Below are 13871 nucleotides of genomic sequence, written 5' to 3' on the forward strand. Positions count from 1 at the left end.
GGGCGGCGATGACGGCCCCTCCGGCGGCCCCACCCGCGGACACCGTCATCCACAAGATCGCCGCCGATGACGACGCCGTCTTACCCAGCCCACTTCGAGTGCGCCGGCGACCAACAAGTTCTCGCTCGCGTCCTTCGAGACCCTAGCCGGGGACGCCCGCGCCATCAGGCTTGGGCAACACAGGAGGAAGCCCACAACTATGCGGTCGCCATGGCTCGGGGTTACATGTGCTCCGACCTAGATTCGCTCCAGCGGAGCGGCACTTCTCCCACGCGGATCGAGCAGGAGAACCGGGAGCTGGCGGACGCCATCGCCGCTAGGGACGAAGCGGTGGCGGAGGCGGCTAGGGGCAGGGCCCGCTCCCACACCCAGATGGCGGCGTTGCAGGCAGCGGACGCGGAGGCGGGCCAGGAGGAGGAGGCGGCGGCCCAGGCGGCAGCGACGAAGGCGGCCTCCTCTCTGGCCAGGAGAGTCCCATGGGACTCCTCTCTGGCCAAGGCCCTCGAACGCCGCAGGCGGCAGGACGAGGTGTCCGATCGCCGGCGTGCGCGGCGCGCGGAGTGCGTGAAGCGCTCGCGCTTCGACGATGGTGCCGGCCCCTCCGGCGTCCAATAGTAGGCAGCGCGACTGCGAGTAACCCCGGCCGTGGTAGGCCGCGCGAAGGCGAGTAGGTACGGCCGTTGTAGTTTTAGGGTGGCCCGGTTACTTTGCGTCGCTCCGCTGGAGCAGGGACCTGACCTGACGCATTTTACTCATATGTATGTAGATGGAGTTACTTAATTTGGATCGAAGCCGAGTATATTTTTTATCGGATGAAAATAATCAATAGAGAGACGTATCTTTGTTGTACTTCCAAATAAACTGTAAAGTACTTTTCTTACTTTCTCCTTTCCTTTTTTACACACAAAAAATAGATTTTTTTGATCGGAATGCCGCCATGTTAGTATTAATTGAACACAAGTATACATAAAATAAACTGAAAAGTAATTTCGTGGCTAGATTAATTGACGCAAAAAAGAATTATATTTTTTTATCGGAGTACCGCCATGTAATTGAACACAAGTACGCAAACAAATCCTTGTATACGTCAAATAAACTGAAACAATGGTACATCGTTTACTCATTTGGCCTTTTGTACTCGTTCGTCCGAGGGATCGGAAAGATGCATAGACGTCTGACTAATCCATCTGCAAATATTTAATATGTGTAAACTTTAACCACGAGGCCAAGTTAGAATTGTAGTCGGGCGTTTTCCATGATGTCTCTTGGGCCTGGCACGCGGAACAGTATAACGCTTGGATCCGCCAGCGGTTAATCTAAGGCAGCTCGATGTAAGTTTATTTTCCATCGAACCGGTTTGGTGGTTTAGAACGTACCACGGTCGCATCGCCGTATAATAGTAAAGATTATATTTTTTTATCGGAGTACCGCCATGTAATTGAACACAAGTATGCAAACAAATCCTTGTATACGTCAAATAAAATGAAACAATGGTACATCGTTTACTCATTTGGCCTTTTGTACTCGTTCGTCCGAGGGATCGGAAAGATGCATAGACGTCTGACTAATCCATCTGCAAATATTTAATGTGTGTAAACTTTAACCACGAGGCCAAGTTAGAATTGTAGTCGGGCGTTTTCCATGATGTCTCTTGGGCCCTGGCACGCGGAATAGTATAACGCTCGGATCCGCCAGCGGTTAATCTAAGGCAGCTCGATGTAAGTTTATTTTCCATCGATCTCGCGACGAACCGGTTTGGTGGTTTAGAACGTACCACGGTCGCATCGCCGTATAATAGTAAAGATATATTAATTAAGTGAATTCATATTAAATATATGTATTTATTTAATTAAAAAGGTGCATCCCACCTCAAATGGGCCCCTCCCCGGAGGGGGGCCATCAAGGGGCCAGCCGACTCCCCACATGGGCTTTTTGTGGGGGCGGCTAGGGTTTGGGACCCAACCCTCACTCCGTCCCCCTATTGAGCAACAGCAAATTTGAACTCGCTAGGAGCCACCATAGCCATTTGGCATTCTAGAACGTCCGGTCAATCTCTTAAACATCCAGGATCTCTCACAATCCCCAAGGATACTTTTCACCTGCCACCCGCACGCCATGGCCAACCAAACATTGATGGGCGGCTACTATTGAAACCGATCTAGACGATTTATGGTAAATTATGCCAGAATTCATTGGGTATCACTAGATAGAGACCAACCTTCGCGAAGGGAACCACCAGCCCGCACATCAACCGAACGATCCACACGTGTAAACCCTACGACGCAAGCGCGCGACGGGAGGAAGTACGAACCACGCGCGAGCATGTACGCGACGGCGCGAGCGAGTACAAACCGGGCACGGACGAGTACGCCGCGCGATGCGCGACCTGACGAGGCTCGTTTTGTTGATCTGCGTCCACGCGAGCTAGCTAGTACTTGCACAGAAGGAATCAATCGGGAAAAGCTAGCTATTACTCCTACGCATGCAACGCACCGAACCACTTGCTGCGATCGATTCTTTTAGTTTCAAACTAGAAAGCAAATATCTGAATACCCGAGTACAACTTAGTGATACACACGAATACGATTACATATAAGACACGAGTATAATTATAAGTAAGTCCGAGTACTCAAATACGAGTACATCAAAGTAAAAGACACGAGTACAATTGCGTATAACACACGAGTACAGTTGCACACACGGGCGAGTACAAGTATAGTCACGCACACGAGTAGTTAGAATTGCACACACGGGCGAGTACAAGTACAGTCACGCACACGAGCAAGTACAGTCGCGCGCACGAGCATGTACATGTACATAAGTACAGTCGCACACACGAGCAGGTACAGTCGCGCACACAAGCAGTTTCACGCATACGAGCGAGTACAGTTGCCGAGTAAAGAGAAAAAACTACACCAAATACACTAAAAATAGAAGTACTTATCAGTTAAAACACGAGTACAGTTAATTACACACCACGAGTACAATCATACTAGTATCGAAAGTACGGAAAAAAGTATCCCGAAAACTATCAACATGTGATCTAGTTTTGAAGATCTCGACACGATGATCTCAAAAGTGGAAACGGTTCGTAATTTGGACTTACGGTTCTCAAGATATTTTATTTTGAAAAAACGAATCTAGGAAAAAAGGGAAAATTGAGCCTCCCGCTATGTTCTCTCTCCTCTCTCATCCCCACCTTGCTTCACCTTGCGACACGTGGTGCAGACACCACTTCCTAGGGATTTTCTGGACCACAGCGCGTCATTTGTCGCATCCGAAGCGATTTGTCTTCCCTTCACGAAGGTCGACCTTTTTCTAACGATTTCGCGATCCATTGTTAACGTAGCGTTGAATTCTTTTGCGGCCCTTTTATTAACTAGGCCTCCATCCGGAACGGAAGGCAGCACCATGCGATCCTCTCTGTACTACAATTAGATCATGTAGGCGCGCGTTGCTGTGCCCGTCTATAGAACGGTCATTTTTTATGAAATTTTGAAAATGTATTAGTCCCTCCATTCACTAATATAAAACTCTTTAGCATTTTGTAGATTCACTCATTTTGGTTTATATCTATTTTATTTTTGGTTTGTAGATTCACTGCATCTAGTCCACTTTCATTTGTCTAAATGGTCTTATATATATTTGTGATCACAGGGAGTAGATTTTAACATGTTTTGAAGTGTTGGCCAAGTGCAGGATGGGAATATACACTACGCAAAAGAAGCTAGTGATTTGATTCGGCATCGCTTGTATTTTACATGTGCCGGAATGGTTGGTTTGCCACGATCTGTCACATCATAGTGTGTCCATCGCTTGAGTTTTCCATCCAGCCTAAGAGCATCTCCAGTCGCGTCCCCCAAACCGTCCCCCAAAGCGATTTGGGGCGCGCCGGACAAAAAAAGCGTTCCAGCCGCGTCCCCCAAAGCCCATTTTTGTCCGGCGCGTCCCGATACGGTGTCCGGCGCCCCGAGCCCGTCCCCGTCCCACAGGGGACGCTCCGGGGACGCCGGACACAACGAAAAGCGAGGCGGGCTCCCACATGTCGGCGACTATTTGCATAAATCGTTGGTTCGCGCCTCTTTTCTCGTCGCTCCTTCCTTCCCGCGCCTCCCACCCCACCGCCGCCGCTGGATTTCCCGGCCGTTTGGGCGTCTGATCTGTGCTGCGAGTCGGCACCGTTGTCGCGGCCGGGGTTCCCGCCGGTCGTGCCGCCGCCGCCGCGTCGCCGGCGCCTCCCGGAACGCGCCGTCAAATCCGCCCCACCTCCGCGCACGAAGGTGCTCGACGACTTGCCGTGTAGGCGCGATTGGTCGCCGTTTGTTGCGTCGTCCGCCTCGGCGCAATTTTAACCATTGATTTTGCTTTAGCCATGGACAGCGACGATGAGATGGTTGCCCTGCTGCTCGGAGGACGAGCAAGCGTTCGACGACGACCTGCGGGAGCATTTGCCGATCATCGCGTCCCTCCAGGACATGCTTGACGCTGAGGCGGAGAAGAGGAAGAGGCTGCGCCGCGGAGGATCAAGGCCGGGAAGAAGGAAGTCGAAGCCCCGGCAGAGGATGGAGGGGCATGCCATGCTGCACAACGACTACTTCGCCGACGAGGCAACACATGCCGACAATTTTCGGCGCCGGTACAGGATGAGCAAGGGCCTGTTTATGAATATCCTCCACGGCGTTCGAGAGTTCGACCCCTACTTCAAGCTCAAGCTCGACGCCGTAGGCGTTCTCGGGTTCTCATCCATTCGAAGTGCACCGCCGCCATGAGGATGCTTGCATACGGAGCACCTGCCGATACACGGGACGACTACCTTCGCATGAGTGAGTCTACTGCCATTGAGTGCATGTACAAGTTTTGCCGAGCTGTGGTGGGAAAGTTTGGCAAATACTACTTGAGAGGGCCAACCGAGGAAGAGATCGCAAGGATCATGGCACAAAATGCTGCCGGAGGATTTCCTGGAATGCTTGGAAGCATCGATTGCATGCACCGGGCATGGACGAACTGCCCGTTTGCTTGGCAAGGTATATACAAAGGGCGTCATGGATATTGCGAGTGTGGTGCTTGAAGCTGTGGCAGATTATGACCCGTGGATTTGGCATTCTTTCTTTGGCATGGCGGGATCACACAATGACATCAACGTGTTGCGAGCGGTCTCCGGTGTTCGGCAGACTAGTGGAAGGGCATGCTCCACCATGCAACTATGAGATCAATGGCCACCAATATACCAAAGGCTATTATCTAGCCGATGGTATATATCCAAAATGGGCCACTTTTGTCAAAACAATCTTGAATCCATCAGAGTCCGAAGAATTCTCACTTTGCTACACGACAGGAGGCTTGCGGGAAGGATGTCGAGCGGGCATTTGGTGTGCTTCAAGCACAATTTGCCATTGTCCGGTACTCTGCTCTAAGCTGGTCTCACGACCAAATGTGGGAGGTGATGCAGGCTTGTGTGATCATGCACAACATGATCATCGAGGATGACCGCAAGAATCATGTTAGGTCACATGTTGGTCCCTATGAGTGTCAAGGCCCTCTCGCAGAGGTTGATCATGAGTTGCCCGCAGATTTTGCTGATTTTCTCGCCATGCACGCAGAGATCCGTGACAGCAATGTGCATGAGCAACTTCAAGCTGATCTCGTTGAGCATTTGTGGAGGATCAAAGGAAATACCGTGGCACCTTGATGTATCATCTAGCCCTTTTTATTATATTTGATTACTTGTTTTATTGTTTATTGTAATTTAATTTGAAAACAATCCTCGAAAACATTTTTTTCATATGCTACATTTGATATAAATGGTTTATGTGTTCAAAAAATTATTTTAAATGTTTGGGGGCGGCGTTTGGGGGACGCGGCTGGGGAGCGACGTCCCCCAAACGCGGCACGAACAAAACACGTCCCTCAAACGCTCAATCCGGCGCGGTTTGGGGGACGCGACTGGAGATGCTCTAATGTTTTCCCTTGATGTGACGATGTACATGATTTTGCTTCTTATCCCAAATACCGACATCCATGATCTCTCTGAAAACTAAAGTAGCATCGTAATATTATAAAAGACTAGATGAATCAGCGCGCTTCGCCGCGCCGCCTACAATCCATTTTGGCACTCTGTGATAAACATGATAGATTTACACGCTAGCCATGCGAACTACCAGCCAGAGGCAGTGATGAAAAGAATAATAAACAAAAATTAAACAACTTATCTCAACTAAAATATTTTTACATCAAAATGAAGCAGAAAGTAGAAAAAGATAACTCTTCACATCTAATGGTGCAGTACATGCCAAGATAATACATAGCATAAAATAGAGTACGAAGAGATAGTTCTCAGGCCATGGCTTGAAAGCTCACAGAAATTTAAGCTCAAGCTCTCAACTGCTAATCCACTTTTCAAAAGAGACATACAACATCTCAAATAGATACATGAAGGGATTATGCTAGTCAAAATATAATAAATATGTTTCATCATTTAACTGTTTCAGTCGAACCCGAGCATGTAAATTATCCGTAAGAAATCCACCAACATGCTCCAAATCTCTAAAGTAGATGGCTGCCTTAGGAGGGAGAACAACCGCTGAAAAATACCTATCGATAACTCGGACATCAAACATTTTCGGTGAAATGAAACATTCAGCTTGAGATACGGTACAACTTGCTGATGTGGTAGTAACTGCACTTTTATATCTCTACATTCTTGTGATCCCATGGAGATTCTGGGTCTTGTCCAAGAAAACCGTGCATCTATTAAGAAACAGGGACAGAGACATAGGTGTGGTCTGTGAGGTGGCACCTTCTGTGGGCTGTTTTCTGGAACCTTGATGACGATCTCATGCGGTATATGTATAAATTTATTGGCAGCAAAGGATACAGATGAAAGCCGAAGGATCATCAATTGCTCTTGTTTCTTGATCAATATACCCAATGCACAGTATGGAGACAATATTTGCTCCACTATCTCACTTGTCCACATCAGCAGAGGTAAATTTAATAGAGCGAGATACACCCACTTACCTACAAAAAAAGCTTCTTAGATGCACCAGAACATCACATTACTGCTTATAGTTTTCCATATATGAAATCACAGAGTCTGCTCTATCTTTGTAAGATAGTTTGTGAAACTATAGAGTGGTTTACGTCTCCACTCATGTTATGCGGGGACAATAAGGTCACTTGTAAGCGTTCCCATTATTAGGGCTTGTCTTTCTCCAACAATTTTGGCAGGCCATAAACCACCAGTCGTGAGAATCATTCACCTCTGTAACTATTAGTGCCAACTCTACACAAGATCAGTAAATTAGAAGTCGCCGTTTGTCCGCACAAGAAAAAGCTATCAACATGAGAAGCTAAGGAAACAACAGTCAGATCAATTTGATCATCAAAGCATGAACTGTACAGTGTACACACATTGCAGTAACAAGTAGATCACTAACCTTAACAACTATCATTTTCTGGTATTACAGACCCATGATCTGATTTTAATGGCAAGAAACTAATTGATATGTTGCATTAGCAGTCAATAAATTAATGTGTGATTTTTGCTAGTAAAGAAATTATGTTTCCATATCTTGGGAAAAAAGATATTTTTCCAAATCTCACATGAGCATTGGTGATTATATACTATGCAACTACTCAAGCAAAGAGAATTGAACAACACCTTTTGAATCAAAATGCCCTAGCAGTTTTCTTGAAGATCAAGAGAAGAAGTGGCATGAAGAATTGTAACCATGCTTCTAGTAAAAATCTACTTAGTTTTGCTGACACCACTCATACACACAAAACATCAACTTGTACAACACTCGTAAGGATAAAGTATGCAAAACTTACATGCCTGGAGTATGTACAATCCCCAAACCACTTCTGTTCAGTGCACATCAAACGGCGATTAAAAATTACGGAACTGAGAATAGCCAAATGTTACAATAGACATATCTACCAATGAGGTCTATCTAAACCGAGCGAATTAATTAATTGCAAATCTAATGCTAATAGGTACCTCAAATCTCAAATATGCAGAAGGTGGGACGTACTTAACATAAAGGAAAGAAGCGGCATTCTGCTCAAGGAGACTACCTCTGCGTATTTTTATCATTCATCATTCAGTCCTCAGGGAAGAAAACGTCGAGTGAGTTTCCCTCCAAATGTACATGACTCGGCTGAATTTCTTAATATAGGGATGGAACTGAATAATGCCCAAGTTCAGCAAATTTGTCACCACTGAAGTACATAGCAAATTTCCTTAGAAGTGTCTTCTGCAATTGAGGGGAAAAGAGGAGCATGCCGAACCTCAGATAACATGCCTTCCACTCTTTGCACTGAAGCGATGTGGATTATCCACTCATTGCCCTGCGCAAAACAGTTCAAGAGTTATTGCTTAAAGATGTAACCTGCTATGATTGTATACCATGCTAAAAATACCAGCATGCCATATAACCTCTCATAGGCTCAAGTGCAGCTAACAGATCATTAGTTACATACCAAAGTATTTTAGATTCCAGAGAGTAAAAAATAACTCACCAATTACCTTATTTGCTTGGCATCCAAAACATAAACATTGTAGCTTTCAAGGGAACATTCTTCATCACCTCTGAAATAGTAACACAATAAACTGGTATAAAACCCAAATACCTAAATGATAAAACAAAATAGGATTTTGAAGAATAAGTTCCCACAATTACATTCCTCTGTAACCTAGCTTTGCTTCTAAAGAGATGCTTTTTAAGACCACTTTCACTGCAAAGCTACTTCCCGGGCATACATTTCATTTTGTACAATTTTGCCTAAATATATGACCCTTTTGGTTGAGCTATTATGCATGAGGCTAAACCAAATCAATCGTACACTTGAGCCTAGACAATCAGAGAAAAAGAAATTGCAGGCTAAACTGATGTATGAGAGAGGGAGAGAGAGATCTTTCAGCACAACAGGGAGCATCGCACACTTGAAAGGCCAACTTAGAGCGCAACCGTCAACCGTCCACATCACAAAACAGAAGCGGAATATTACATTTTAGAGCCACAGACTCACACAGTAGAAACCATAAATAGGTTGCATACCTACATCGAAGGTGAATTTGTATAACTTTGTAGATGCCTTCAAATGATTCAAACAAAGAAAGTTAGCACCAATTAAATCTTTGCCCATAAGTACTACAAATGTCAGAACATATTCAGATTTATTAACTCATGGAAAAACAACATAATGCCTCAAAATAAGAATACATGTAAACTCTATATGATTGGATAAATAGTTGTTGATGCTAAATTAAACATAGTGCACTATAAAGCATATGAACTAATTGACTTGATGATAATTTCATAAATATCAGAATACACTTAAAACCTTGAGGTGTACACGAAAGTTTTGCATCAAATTAATTTAATTAGGAATACACTCAAAACCTTGAGATGTACACGAAATGTCTTGAATCAACTTAAGTCCAAGGAACAAGGCAATTATTGTAGCTGCAGTGCTTCACAGTTATGATAAAGTTATCCTTCAACAATTGTAAAGTGCAAGCAATGGTCATAAAATGTGAATCACAAATTGCAAGCGGAAATTGTTGATTTGAGGAAATACCATTGGGTGCATTTTCATATCATTGACTCATATTGAAAACCACAAATATCACTTGGTACAAATGCTAACTATCAAATATAGTATATTTTTCAGGGAAAAGTAATTCTATTTCATGGCCACGCATTGAAAATATTAAACCTTTTGCTCCTAGCAAATGCATCAACACATACACACACATGCACATATTAAAAAGGTGGCATGCGAGTAAACTAAATGACTGGAAAGAATAAGCATGGCTAACATGAACTGAAGGTCTAATCAGCAAAGGCAAAATGTACCAATGTATTATTCGACCTATCACCCTCCTCGGGCCGACAGCAGCAACACCACAAGCTAGTAGCCATAAGAATCTGTGAAACCCATGAGACCCTTGAAACATTAGGCCAGTCAGAAAATCAAGAGGAATAATGAGACAAAAGAGCATGAGAAGAAGGGATTGTATACATCGAGAAATTACCAGGTGTATGTCACGGTACGTGAATGTGGCCATCCAACAACCCTGTATTGTTATCGTGAATGTTGCTACTTGATAGTCTATCTTTCACCAAATCGAGCTAGATTTTTCTTCATGTGTATTAGGTGCGAGTGTTGCAGGTTTGCATCGGCTGCAATTGGACTAATTGATCTGCAGCTTGCTTGGCGACCCGACTCGATCTGCTGCCTTCGTTGCAACTTGCTGGAAAGTAATCCAGCGTCATTGCGTTGGGGTTGTGCCAACACTCGCGAGATCTTGAATTTTGGCCTCCGCAAATTGATCTCACGGCAGGAGTAGGTCGAGAAATTGCTGAAGTTTTTCTAGCGCCACCGCATCGGATCGATCTGCAGCAGTTATTTTGGTTTTGGTTTTAGAGATTAATAAACACGATTAGGAGGTGCACTCTGTAGATCCATTCCCAAATCCATCCAAACGGAATGACCACACCATCTCACAAATTGCTCACGTTGCAGATTAGCACTACATACATGATATACATATATAGAAATAAAGGATGCTAATCGCTCACCTGGAGCTGCCGGCGTGCCCTCTCCAAGTCTCAGGCCGCATCATCCCCACCATCTACACCGTGTGGGAGGTTGGGGGAGATGGACAGAGCCGGAGAGGAGGAGGGTGGCATCAGCGGAGGCCATAGAAAGAAGGAGCCGAGGAGGCGGGCGGCATCAGCGGCGGACGGAGAAGGACGGAGCCGGCGAGGAGGCGGACGACATCGACGGAGGCCGAAGGTGTGCCTGCGCTAACCCTAAGCCCCTAGCGCCGCCGCGATGCGTGTGAGTGAGGGAAGGGAGAGAGAACGGGAAAACACGCGAGGGGAGAGACATGGTAGTTTTGCTTTGGCTTCTCAGGGCCACCTGGCAGCAGCGATAGAGACGAACTCAAGATCTGAGAAGGCAATGATTGCAACAAGATTACTTGTTGTAAGTAATACTTACCTGCAACACAGTGAAAGACAGAGTGTTGGTTTCTAGATTGGGGCTTCACCTGTACTAATAATGGAAGAAAAAAAACAGAAGGAATTCATTGAAGGAAGGGAGGATACATGAGTAGAGCATAGGCCTGGTCCCGTATTGCCCATTGTCGAATGCACATGTTGTATATAAATAGAGGTCTGGCATATGAGAAGGTTGGCTAATTGTACCATGATTGTTGTTGTGCAGGTGTATTTAGGACGCGGATTTTCTACCTAGGTGGCTAGCTGTGCACGTCCAGAGAGTTGTTGGATGTGGCTCCACGATCCGTGCTTCCGTTAAATTCTGTTAGACCACCGTCCGGGGAAACTATGTGTGTTTGTTGCTGTCCATGTAATGGGCAATCGTGGTCCCGTTCTTTTTACTTCAAAATAAAGTGCAGAAAAACCTCTCCGCAACCGGCAGATGGGTGTCGTGTGCCTGTTAGTTTGCAACAATGGGTCCTTGTTCCAATCCACAGATAAAAACACATACAAAAAAAAGCGAGCGGGCACCCCACGGCACCGCTACATCTCCGCGCCGCCGGCAGAAGGAATCTCGGCGCCGATTCCTTCCCCCGCGGTGGCACCGCATCCTCCCCGCCCAAACTCCTGGTGGCACCTCCTTCTCCGGCGATCGCCCGCGTCCTAGCGCCACCTCCTTCCCCGTGGCATCAACCTGGTAAAATATTTGTTAGAACCAAAATCATAAACAAGAGAAGATGAGGCTAGCTCCAAAATCTACAGAATCATGAAAACTAAAATTGACCAATCCATCCGACGGAAGAAGCAAGCAAATTCAACCTCAAGTCCATGGCCACACAGCAACATCAGAATATGCAGAAGCATCTCATAATATTGGTGTTTTACCAGCAGTCGAAAATCAGAACAAAGCACAAATAAAATTCCCAATGTTTTCGGTAAAATAAACTTGGATGAAATGGGATCTGGATTGAAAATATTACAAGATAATTGATATAACTTTTATGTGCTTGTCTTTTTTTTTACCAGGTACTAGAGTAAACTTTGATACCAAAATGCAAGAGGGCAAACAACTAACGGGAAATTTACATGAAGAGAAAAGACATGGGCATCTGTTGGATTTGGACGAGTCTAGAACATCTGATAATTCCTTTAATCTCGAAAGATTAGCTGCTGCTAATCATAACTGAGCAGTTGCTGGATGGTCAAATTCTAATTCCAACTGAATAACTAGCACTACTTTTTGTACTGCTAATCCGCAGAGTCGCGAGGGCATGTGAGTCCTGAAGATCACAGGCTGATTCGGCACGGACAACACATAGATTATCTAGTACCTGCGCTAGTACATGCGCGAATTGTGCCGCTGATATTGTTGATTCTCCTGCTCTCCCTTGCTCGAGACAATACAACCAGGGGCTTGGCCATCCACAGTCAACAACCAAAGAATTTCAGCAGCATCTTTACAGACAAAAATGCACATATTCAGAAAAGAAAAAAGAGGGGATTGCGGATCAATGTGAGTATCATTAAAGAGAGAGTGAAACATTAGAAAAAATGACAAATTGGATCTGGATTTGGAGAACACCATGTACGTAAAATCCCCTCAAAGTAAATCTTTCCAGATCGGAAAAAAGGAGACGAAACAAATCCAGATCGGAAAAGGGAGGCCTCCTCAGTACAGGTCTCAAATTCTTCCACACGGTGCGGTCTACCGCAGGGGAGGAGGCGAGGTGGGGGGAAGAGGCGCAGAAGCCCCGGGGCAACGACTGCGGGGGGCTACACCGGAGCTCGCCTCCATCGCGTTCGGACTTCGGAGCAGTCGGCTTGGCGCGGACTCAAGCGGCGCGTGGGAAGGAGGTGGTGCCGTATGAGATCTACAGCCTGGGGGTTGGCGGCGAGGTGGGTTGCTGCCAGGCCGCGCGGCGCCCTATTGTCAGGGAGGAAGCTCTGGTCGGAAGGATGGTCTATGGGTGTGCTGTGTGGTTTTTTTTTTTTGAAGGAGTGTGCTGTGTGGTTGGGTCGATGGAGGGAGGAGAAAAATGAGGTAGTGGAGGGGGTTCGTCTGTGGTGAGGAGGGAGAAGACGATGCTAACGCCGTTAGTTTATATCTACGGTGGGATATGGTCTATAGGGAAGATGGATGGCTGGATCCCTATGCACAGCTACCCACCTGGGCAGCTGGCTATTTTGCATATACTAGATGACCCGGTACGCCCCGGCGCACAGGCAAATGCAAGACAATACTGTAATCATATGTTTTATGTTGTTGATGTTTGTTTAGTTGTCCAAAAATTTAGTAGGTCTTTGAGAGCTCTTAAGCCTATATAGACAATCTTTTTTATAGAAAATAGAAACATAAGTTTTACTCGGCTGATGTGTGCATAGTTTTCTAAGAATTTGGTATGCCTTAGAGACCCCTTAAGCTTGTATAAACAATCCTTTAAAAAAATAAAAACTTTCAAGCAACTGTCTAATACATGTACACACAGGAGAAACATATCCAACCATTGTTCATAGTAAAGAGAAATAAATGTGTATAAATATTATTTTTTGGGTGCCATCAACACATACAATAAGTACAATTGAAGTAGTGTCATTTCCTTCAATAAGAATACACCAGGATCCTCGCCAAGAATCAAAGAACAAATGCGCACAGGCCACACCAAGTGGTCCTTATCATACTTGCATTCCAAGATCACTATACATCATCATGCCATGTCTATTAAAATATATAGATTCTTCAATATATATGTCAAGTACAAATAGGAGTAATTTCTATTTTCCAATGAATGTTGATAGCTTGTGAAACATGCTGCTATGTGTCTGCTTTGAATTGGCTGCATATTTACATACATGCATCCTTTG

General features: G+C 45.4%; 1 long non-coding RNA gene across 4 annotated transcripts; it reads right to left on the minus strand.

The window, feature by feature from the left end:
• Positions 1–7038: 7038 nt before the first annotated feature.
• LOC124681245 lies at positions 7039–10786 on the minus strand. Of its 4 annotated transcripts, XR_006995785.1 has the most exons (7): positions 10587–10786; positions 10040–10401; positions 9861–9932; positions 9060–9096; positions 8521–8590; positions 8077–8349; positions 7039–7903 (listed from the first exon to the last, which is right to left on the minus strand). It is a non-coding gene; the product is annotated as an uncharacterized LOC124681245 (long non-coding RNA). The 4 variants fall into 4 exon arrangements; XR_006995784.1 differs by having other exon boundaries at positions 7039–8349; positions 8528–8590; XR_006995782.1 differs by having other exon boundaries at positions 7039–8349.
• Between the last annotated feature and the right edge of the window lie 3085 nt (positions 10787–13871).

This window comes from Lolium rigidum, unplaced genomic scaffold, assembly GCF_022539505.1.
Source record: "Lolium rigidum isolate FL_2022 unplaced genomic scaffold, APGP_CSIRO_Lrig_0.1 contig_37446_1, whole genome shotgun sequence".
NCBI lineage: Eukaryota > Viridiplantae > Streptophyta > Magnoliopsida > Poales > Poaceae > Lolium > Lolium rigidum.